Source organism: Daucus carota, chromosome 9 (assembly GCF_001625215.2).
Source record: "Daucus carota subsp. sativus chromosome 9, DH1 v3.0, whole genome shotgun sequence".
Lineage (NCBI taxonomy): Eukaryota > Viridiplantae > Streptophyta > Magnoliopsida > Apiales > Apiaceae > Daucus > Daucus carota.
The window spans coordinates 7,090,321-7,102,375 of record NC_030389.2 but is presented as its reverse complement, the minus strand read 5'-3'; positions in this window follow the sequence as shown (position 1 = coordinate 7,102,375).

Genomic DNA, 12,055 nt, shown 5'->3' with positions numbered 1-12,055 from the left:
GTTGTATCTTTCTTTTCATAGAACTATAATACACATTAATATTTGTAGTTGAGTTGAAAGAGATACATCACCCTTTGTGTTTGTTTTGGAGTACAAACATGTTGGTTTCATATAATTTTTAAATATTTTTTGAAATGAGAGGCAAACAAAAGGTTAATTTAGAGATAACAAAATATAACTAATTAACCAAACTACTACTACCCACTGTTCCCTTATTATGATTTAATATATATCCCATATTTAATAAGATTAGAACCAATAAAATCATTACACATAGCATATGTGATTCATTTTCCAAATAACTCAAGAGGGTTTTATTTTCCTGCTCATAGAATTATAATACACATTTGTGTTTGTAATTGAGTTCAAAGAGTTACGTCATGGTGTTTGTTTTAGAGTAGAAACATGTTAATTTTATATAGTTTTCAATCAATATCCTTATATACAGGAGAAGCGAGGGGCGGCGCCTCTCACACCGCTCCGTTCTATTTTTCTAATTTTCTGGAATTTTTGGATGAAAAATATCAAAAATTAGAACTACCTTTTTTAGTTTTGGGCATGTTAGAAGCAAGTGTCACAATCTGATTTTGTTTCGGATTATTTATAGAATATAGTAGCTTGAAAATTTTAATTTTAATGTGATTTTATTTTAGATTATTTAATTATGGGAAAGAGTAGCACACAAGTCTCTCTGCACCTATAAATACCCCTATAAATTGTAGGATTTTGGATCATCTAAACACAACCTCCTCTCTCTCAATACCACAACCCTACCTCTCTGTGGTGAAAATTTTAATCTGATTTCGTTTCAGATTATTTAATTATGGGAAAGAGTAGCACACAAGTCTCTCTGCACCTATAAATACCCCTATAGATTGTAGGATTTTGAATCATGTAAACACAACCTCCTCTCTCTCAATACCACAACCCTACCTCTCTCTGGTGATAGTTCTCTTGCTCGATTTCTAATTCGGTGGTGCGGTTCTTCTGCAATGATAAGTGAAGGCTTTTTATACAGTATTAAAAAAATAAAAGTTTTTGCAAGCAAAGATAGTTATAGACCGCTATGTGGAGTCGACAAATCCAAACATGGAGAAGAATATAGTCTTGACATGATGTTGATGGATGATATCAATAAATTAATTATTAGTTATGTATGTTTGTTGGTTATTTTTTATAATATTTGTTTTGTTCATCGGACATGTTTGTTGTTGTTAATTTTTATATGATTTTGCTTTGTATACGGGAAAAAATTATTCATGCATTATTTGTTTGCTCCGTTCAAGCAACTTTTAAGTGAAGGCTGTTTATACAATATTAAAAAATAAAGGTTGTTACAAGTAAGGGTAGTTATAGACCACTATCTCAGGGAATCAATCCAAAAAAATTGGAGGATGGTGACGATGTAAGAACATGATTACTTTTCAAAAAAAAACAAAAATAAAATTAAGATTCGTCGTACTTTAAATTTTTAATTACGTGTATAAATTTATTTTCATTTTTTCATCATGAATTATAGTCCAATTTTGCAATTTTATATATTATTATTAGTATTACATCAAGATTTTAATAATATAAAATTTATTTTATCCGACAAATATTAATTTTGAATCATTAATATACTTTTTATAGACAACCACAAAAATATTTTATTCTACAAATATTAATATTAAATCATTAATATATTTTTCATAGGCCGCTACAACGCGTGGCTTCTCAACTAGTTAATTTTTTAAAGAAAAGGCAAACAAAAGGTAACTTAAATATGACCAATATACTATCACAAATTACCTATGCCTCCTTATTGCTCCCTCAGTCCCAATATACGTATCGCTTTGATTATTGACTATTCAAATTTACTATACTTTGACTAAAATTCATATCTTATATAGTTGGGAAAAATTTTTAAAAAAATATCATCGAAAAGTAAATCTAAGCTATTTTAATATGTAACTTTCTATGTCCTAAAATAATAAATAATTTTTGTTATTAGTTGGTCAAAAGGAGTCAATTTGACTTCTCGAAAAATTAAATAAACATGTAAATTGGGACGGAGGGAGTATAATTTAGTCTATGTTCTATGTATATATTCTCTGTACATAGAATATTGTTCCTCGTTCATAATCATTTGTTTTATTAAATTTATTCATAATATAAGACTTTTTTATAATAAATATTACAAATCATTAAATCAGGATATATTTTTTATTTTTAAAGAGGGAATATTTATTTTAATAAACTTTAAATTACAATAAACGAAAACATAAAATATAAAAGTACATAGAGTATGATTTTTTTTAATTAACACATATATTAATTCTCTCAATATAAGGTTAAGTAATGGTAATTAGATGAACAAATACAAGCTATATAGATAAACTCATACTCTCCGTGATAATCAAAAACAAATCAGATAGCACCAAAATCACATCCTAATATTATGAAGGGATTTTTTCCAACAATACCCAAGTTGCAAAAAATAATTCAAAAATACCGTGCAATCATATAAGCAACCTTGTTTGTAATGCCCGTAACCTTAACATCAATTGTTTTCAACCAACCTTGCAACCTCATTGCAACTTAGACCATATTTTTGAAAATAATTTTGAAAACATGGGTAATTTTCAAATTTTCCTATTATTTCTTAACATGTTTGCATAAATCCTTAGTTCCTAATACCTTAAAAATCTCTTCAAACATGGTCAAAGATTGGTTAGTATATGACTACTTGCTCATCAAAATCTACATATATGCTTAATCACTCTATCACCTCCATCACATTTATGAATGAATGGTAAAGAAAGTCAGTTGCTTACTTGTCATAAATGTAATGCACAACTGGTCTAACAAAAGAATTTGTTTTAAGCAAGGTACTCATTCAAATTTTCCTTGGTTCCTATAATTGTACGGGCCATGAAATCCGCTTCCCACAATGAAAGAGCAACTGACCGTTGAGATAACCGGTCATTAAGCTCTCAATTAGGTAGAAAATCATTCCATGGGTGCTTCTCCCATCACCGATATTCAACCAAAATTTCTATCTCATTACCAAGATGACTGATTATATGCATTTTATCAAGCCTCCAAAAATGCTTTGGTAATGGGTAGGGTTTACCTTTTTTATCTTTGCTGAGCTGCAACTTGGTGCCATTGAATACTTGGTTCGAATACAATGTGCCATACATGCATTTTAGCGTACCTTTTTGTTTATGAATGGTTACATTCTTCAATACTTCATATTTATATATGTATGAGTACAAATTGCTGTTGGGGTATCTAGCATCTCCCTTGCTTGAACCTGGCGCTCGCTGCTAAGCTATCTCCAATTTCTTTTGGTGCCAAAAAGTGGCATGAGAGTGCAGGTTTCTAATTGACACTTATCTTACTCATTTTGTTGTCGATATATAATAATTATTATCTTATAAATACTACATATCAAATTAATTATATCAATATATCCATGCAATTGGCTTGTCTCAAATATGATTGTAGTCAAATGAAGAGTGACACTATGAAAACAATTTGACATTTAAATTATCTTCTAAGGAAAAAGAAGAACCAATATTATGGCAAGCTTAATTTTTATGATATTGTTGGAAAAATAATATGGAGGGTTGGATAATATTTTATTAATTTCTATTTATTTTTTAAAAAAAATTAACATAATTAAAAATGAGAGAAACTAGTAAAGAGTCTGCTTTATTTTTTGTAAATAAACATAACATCACATGTCAAACATTCAATGCAACAAGATGAATCCCCAATACAAAGTCACAAAATGTTAATATTTACATATAAATTATATCATTAGCATGTTAGTGAATGCATTAGTAAAATAAAACTTCGAAATCCAATTGCACATGAGATGGGTTTTGTTTTCTCTTCAATACGAATTATAATATAAAAATATATTAAGTAAATGTTATCCATATGCTAGATTCGTATATTTTATGATGATTAATAGACAATAAAAATATCATAAAATAAGTTGAACGAACTAGAGCAAGAGATGAGAAACAAAAATCTGATAGAGTAAGTACGACAATTCAAACAATATTAGATAAACAAACTCACTATAAAAACTTCACTAGAGCTTTCATATGGATTGTATTTCTTATGCATGAAATTGATTAAACTAACAAATAGTGAAATACATGAAAACAAAACATATAAATGATGAAAAAGTAAATAAAATTGGATTGTAAAATTTCTACATGTTATAACCCTAATCATATTAAAATATAAGCTAAACTTTATTTAATAATTTTTATTATTTAGAATGTTCTTGAAAAGTTCTAGAATAGACCTTTGAGTTTGTGGATCTTTGATTCTTAGTCTTTTGAGTTGATGATTTTTCGCACTTCAAGAGGTTTCATGTATCTCGGGAGTCAAATATTAAATATTGTATGGAAGTCTTCGAGTAGGTTTCATATAGTTTTCTAAATAGAGATTTGTATTCATGAAGAAATATCAAGTTCTTTTGACTGAAACACATTTGTGAGTTTTATATCTTTTTTGTAAGAAGTTGTTTCGATTATTGAGAATAAGTTTCTTTTCTTTAATCTCCAAAAAAAACATATCCATATCCCTAAAAAGTGTTATCAAGAGCAGGGTTTAGAGATGGTTTCCAGCATTAATGTGTTGCAACCTCAACTTCCTCATTTAATTTGAAAGAATTACAACCGATATGAAGCATTCAAATGAAGGTGTTATATGGCTCTCAAGAGCTTAGGGAGATTGTGGAAAATGGTTATGAAGAACCGTCGAATTAAGTCAATATTTCACCACAACCATTAAACACTTTAAAGGAGAATCGCAAGAAGGACAAGAAGGCTCTCTATTTTATTTACCAAGTAGTAGATGAAGTTATTTTTGAGAGAATTCCAACGACATCAACATCAAAGGAGGCATGGGATATTCTCAACAAAGCATACGAAGGTGAAGAAAAGATAAAAATGGTGAGACTTCAAGCTTTAAGAGGTGAATATGATTTACTTAAGATGAAGAAAAGTGAAATGGTGGTAGAATTCTATAATCGGATAATTTCGATTGTTAATCAGCTTCATGTCAATGGATAAGAAATTATGGATAAAAGAATCTTGGAAAAAATCCTTTGTAGCATGACTCGAAAATATGAGCATGTTGTTATGGCCATTGAAGAATAAAAAGATTTGAATACTTTCTCTCTTAAAGAATTGTTGGGCTCACTACAATCTCACGAACTCCGAATCAAGCAATTTGATTCTTCTGCTTCCGAGCAAGATTTTCAAGTTCAAGACAGTAATCATGTTAGTTTAAGAGGAAGAGGTGAAGAGGATCATTTCATGGTCAATGACAAGGAAGAGGGAATGTGCAAAGTGAAAATTAAAGTTCATATCAAAGATATTTTTTATGTATGAAATTGATTAAAATAACAAATAATGAAATCCAAGGAAACAAAACACATAAATGATGAAAAAGTAAAGAAAAATAGATGGTAAAATATCTACATAGTGTATCCCTAATCAAACAAGCCAAACATATTCATAATATAAGAAACATGTAAATTGGGACGGAGGGAGTATAATTTAGTCTATAGTCTATGTATATATATGTACATAGAAAATTGTTCCTCGTTCATAATCATTTGTTTTGATAAATTTATTCATAATATAAGACCTTTTTATAATAAATATTACAAATCATTAAATCAGGATATATTTTTTATATTTAAAGAGGGAATATTTATTTTAATCAGCTTTAAATTACAATAAACGAAAACATAAACTATAAAAGTACATAGAGTATGATTTTTTTTAATTAACACATATATTAATTTTCTCAATATAAGGTTAAGTAATGGTAATTAGATGAACAAATACAAGCTATATAGATAAACTCATACTCTTGGTGATAATTAAAAACAAATCAGATACCACCAAAATCACATCCTAATATTATGAAGGGATTTTTTCCAACAATACCCAAGTTGCAAAAAATAATTCAAAAATACGTGCAATCATATACGCAACCTTGTTTGTAATGTCCGTAACCTTAACATCAATTGTTTTCAACACCAACCTTGCAACCTCATTGCAACTTAGACCATATTTTTGAAAATAATTTTGAAAACATGGGTAATTTTCAAATTTTTTTATTATTTCTTAACATGTTTGCATAAATCCTTAGTTCCTAATATCTTAAAAATCTCTTCAAACATGGTCAAAGATTGGTTAGTATATGACTACTTGCTCATCAAAATCTACATATATGCTTAATCACTCTATCACCTCCATCACATTTATGAATGAATAGTAAAGAAAGTCGGTTGCTTACTTGTCATAAATGTAATGCACAACTGGTCTAACAAAAGAATTTGTTTTAAGCAAGGTACCCAATCAAATTTTCCTTGGTTCCTATAGTTGTACGGGTCATGAAATCCGCTTCCCAGAATCAAAGGGCAACTTACCGTTGAGATAACCGGTCATTAAGCTCTCAATTAGGTAGAAAATCATTCCATGGGTGCTTCCCCCATCACCGATATTCAACCAAAATTTCTATCTCATTACCAAGATGACTGATTATATGCATTTAATCAAGCCTCCAAAAATGCTTTGGTAATGGGTAGGGTTTACCTTTTTTATCTTTGCTGAGCTGCAACTTGGTGCCATTGAATACTTGGTTCGAATACTATGTGCCATACATGCATTTTAGCGTACCTTTTTGCTTATGACGGGTTACATTCTTCAATACTTCATTTTTAAATATGTATGAGTACAAATTGTTGTTGGGGTATCCAGCATCTCCCTTGCTTGAACCTGGCGCTGCTAAGCTATCTCCAATTTCTTTTGGTGCCAAAAAGTGGTATGAGAGTGCACGTTTGTAATTGACACTTATCTTACTCATTGTGTTGTCGATATATTATAATTATTATCTTATAAATACTACTCCCTCCGTCTCATTTTAGTTGTCACATTTGGTTTTGTGCCGGTCAAATTGACTAAAGTTTGACTGAATTTTTTTAATATTTTATCAATCGACAAAATAAAAAAATATATATCACTGGAAATAACTTTTAATCTACTTTAAGATGTAATTTTCAGTTTTTCAAAATAATGAGCGAGTGACTTATAATCATTGGTCAAAACTTAGTCAATTTGACCAACAAAAATAGAAATGTGACAACTAAAATGGGACGGAGGGAGTACATATCAAATTAAATATATCAATATATCCATGGAATTGGCTTGTCTCAAATATGATTGTAGGCAAATGAAGAGTGACACTATGAAAACAATTTGACATTTAAATTATCTTTCAAGGAAAAAGAAGAACCAATAATATTATGGCAAGCTTAAATTTTATGATATTGTTGGAAAAATAATATGGAGGGTTGGATAATATTTTATTACTTTTTATTTATTTTTTTAGAATATTTACATAATTAAAAATGAGAGAAACTAGTAAAGAGTCTGCTTTATTTTTTGTAAATAAACATAACATCACATGTCAAACATTCAATGCAACAAGATGAATCCCCAATACAAGGTCACAAAATGTTAATATTTACATATAAATTACACAGATTATCATTAGCATGTTAGTGAATGCAAAATAAAACTTCGATATCCATCAATTGCACATGAGATGGGTGTTGTTTTCTATTCAATACGAATTTTAATATAAAAATATATTAAGTAAATGTTATCCATATGCTAGATTCGTATATTTTATGATGATTAATAGACAATAAAAAGATCATAAAATAAGTTGAACAAACTAGAGCAAGAGATGAGAAACAAAAATCTGATAGAGTAAGTACGACAATTCAAACAATATTAGATAAACAAACTCACTATAAAAACTTGACTAGAGCTTCATATGGATTGTATTTCTTATGCATGAAATTGTTTAAAGTAACAAATAGTGAAATACATGAAAACAAAACATATAAATGATGAAAAAGTATATAAAATTGGATGGTAAAATTTCTACATGTCATAACCCTAATCATATTAAAATATAAGATGACCTTTATTTATTAATTTTTATTATTTAGAATGTTCTTGAAATATTCTAGAATAGACTTTTGAGTTTGTGGATCTTTGATTCTTAGTCTTTTGAGTTGATGATTTTTCGCACTTCAAGTGGTTTCATGTATCTGGGGAGTCAAATAGTAAATATTGTATGGAAGCCTTCGAGTAGGTTTCATATAGTTCTCTAAATAGAGATTTGTATTCATGAAGAAATATCAAGTTCTTTTGACTGAAACACATTTGTGAGTTTTATATCTTTTTTGTAAGAAGTTGTTTGGATTATTGAGAATAAGTTTCTTTTCTTTAATCTCCAAAAAATAACATATCTATATTCCTAAAAAGTGTTATCAAGAGCAAGGTTTAGAGATGGGTTCCAACATTAATATGTTGCAACCTCAACTTCCTCATTTAATTTGAAGGAATTACAACCGATGAAGCATTCTAATGAAGGTGTTATATGGCTCTCAAGATCTTAGGGAGATTGTGGAAAATGGTTATGAAGAACCGGCGAATTAAGTCAATCTTTCACCACAACCATTAAACACTTCAAAGGAGAATCGCAAGAAGGACAAGAAGGCTCTCTATTTTATGTACCAAGTAGTAGATGAAGTTATTTTTAAGAGAATTTCAACGGCATCAACATCAAAGGAGGCATGGGATATTCTCAACAAAGCATACGAAGGTGAAGAAAAGGTTAAAATGGTGAGACTTCAAGCTTTAATAGGTGAATTTGATTTACTTAAGATGAAGAAAAGTGAAATGGTTGTAGAATTCTATAATAAGATAATTTCGATTGTTAATCAGCTTCATGTCAATGGAGAAGAAATTACAGATAAAAGAGTCTTGGAAAAAATTCTTTGTAGCAAGACTCGAAAATATGAGCATGTTGTTATGGCCATAGAAGAATAAAAACATTTGAATACTTTCTCTCTTAAATAATTGTTGGGCTCACTACAATCTCACGAACTCCGAATCAAGCAATTTGATTCCTCTCCTTCCGAGCAAGCTTTTCAAGTTCAAGACACTAATCATGTTAGTTTTAGAGGAAGAGGTGGAAGAGGATCATTTCATGGTCAAGGACAAGGAAGAGGGAATGTGCAAAGTGAAAATTCAAGTTCATATCAAAGATATTTCTTATGTATGAAATTGATTAAAATAACGAATAATGAAATCCAAGGAAACAAAACACATAAATGATGAAAAAGTAAAGAAAACTAGATGGTAAAATATCTACATACTGTATACCTAATCAAACAAACCAAACATAGTCACACAAAACATACACAATTACATATATTTATCAAAAATTCTTAAAAAGAATAAAAATGTTCAAAGTGTAGTCATAAGGCTTCCTAAAAAAAATTAAATTACACTTATAAACTAAGTAGGAGAGCATGTAAAATATACAGTATTTTGGGTATGGATCCTATTGTTAGGTATCAGCCCATTATAATGGTAACATGGACTTTGGTGATCCAAAATATATAATGATAATAATTGTATGTTTAGACAATTATTATGAGAGGTATGTCTTGGTCACAAAGTCAGAAGAGGATTGTTGGGTATTGACCCAGTTGGAATTGGATTCTGATTTGAGTTAGAAATCAGAATTGGATTAGGACTATGTGTAGCTGTTTTAGAATTAGATTCTGATTTGTCTAGTTTGAGATGGCTATATATACATAGTCATATTGTGTTTGTTAGGGGTGCTCAAGATGTCGACTTAGGTATCTCTTGCGGGCGGATGCTTGAGTAGTAGGCTTGAGTATCCAAGTTGGTTGATTGTATTATTGATAACGGGTTTGATTAATAATACAACTTGGGACGTGGGTTTTCCGCGTCAAATATGTTTGTGTGTGTGCTTTGCATTAGAAGATTGGATCTCGTATTTTTATCCCTAACACCTATAACGGTGCACCCCACATTTTCAAATCATTGTAAGAGGTACAAAGATGGAATATAAATTTGTAAAATAAGGAAATGATTAAAAGCTAGTGGATTGCAAACAACCACAATTATTAACATAATAATTAGATTGGATCCTTAATTATTAACATAGTAATTAGATTACGAATGACTTCAAACAAGATATAATATGTGACATTGGGTCTTACAGAAATAACAAGACCACAATCACATCAACGCAGAGAAGTTTTAGGCCGAATATGCCTTCATTCCCCCCATTTCACAATATGAAGAGTAACACAAATTTACATCTATAATTAATTGATTGATATAGACTTAAACCATTTTCAAATCCAAGATTTGTTGGTTTCCATTTGTTTTCTTAATAGAGAAAAACCACAAAAAATTAGTCAATGGCATTGTAAAGATTATAAATCAACAACAAGAGGAACAGGAAGTTAGCCCTTGCATCATGACTATATCGATTATTAAAATTCAATAGAAGTAAAATTAGAACGAGTTAATCCTTTTTTATTTTTATTGTCCATATTTTCAATTAAATCTTAATGTTCCTGGAAATTTCTTAAGTTAGATTCATTGAAACATTGTAGCTAAATACAAAAGAGTCTTACAAAAGTGTGGTTAAATTATTAAGAGCCCTCTCGTATCTTCACCAATATATGGGGATTAATGGGGATTAGTAGCAGATCGCATCTGCTGAAGCTTTGTGAAGTGACAATTCAAATTCTCATATATTATATAATAAAAAAACCCACAATCAAAATTCACGAACAAAGAGATGTAAGCATCACGGAAACAAGTACATATATATATATATATATATATATATATATATATATATATATATATGGGAGTGTTCTGGTAGAAACTTACAAACTTTATTTGTTCAGCACATATATAACTTGAGTTCAACATTTTTTTAAGATATTTTGTTGAACATCGATTAAAATTGTGTTGGAGAAGTACATAAACTAGTTTTTGAATATAAGAACTAAGTTAAACTTATTATATAACCAATATTTATCTTTCTAGACCCTACCCAAACCCCAGAGGTATAGTTTAAGCATCTCTATAAATATATTCAACACAATGATAATTGATGTTCTACACCCACTATTGAACCCCAGTTACGAATGTGTTGAATGCATGATTTATCTGTGCGTTATTTTTAACATTGTGATGTTTTTTCAATAATTTTCAACATGGATACTTTCTATAACTAATGATTAACAGGTTGGGAGAATAAAAAAAATTTAAAAAAAGTTTGTAGGTTTGTAACTTAAAAAGTTTTTATTTGATCCAATCCCTATATATATATATATATATATATATATATATATATATGTTAGGAATATGTGATGCTTGATGATGCAAAATGTTTCTGTTCTTACTTAGAATAAATTTGCATGTAGCTGATCAATTGATAGCATGCTAAGGCGGTATCGATTGATCAGATAAACCCATCAACGGATGATGAGGCACTGTAACAAAGCTGGAGTATCTTAGCAATTGATGTAATGTTATGAATACTTCTAGATTAGCCGTTGATCTATCAATGGATGTTTAGATAGAGTGACATAATTGTAAATATGAGAAGTCATGTAATCTATCCAAGTGAAGTGAATATCGATCGCTATTCCTGAAGTATCAATGGCTAATCAGAGGGAGCTTATCAATCGCTGCATCAACACCATCAATCGATAATTATAGGAAGACTGTCAATTGCTAATTCTGAACAACTTATCAATTGATAGTTCAAGGACATTATCAATTGATAATATTAGCAATTGACAATCAGCAATTGACAGCTACAAGTCAGGTAAAAGACAAAGAGCACATGGGTTGATGTGACAGATGTTGCACCAGCTTTGGAAGCTAAACCAAAAGCAGTTTAGTCAAATATTGAGAAGCTCGAAGTCTACCATTTCTGGCAAAGCAACAAGAATTTCAAGCTGCCAAATGCAGTATCAAGTCCAAGAAATTCTATATTTGTATTAGCTAGAAAGTGAGTAGGAAAATACTTTTACAGACTAGTTTTGTTTGTAGTAGTATATATTCACTTTGTAATTTACATTTCAAAGTATCCAAACACCAAGAACTGAAGAGCAAAGCAC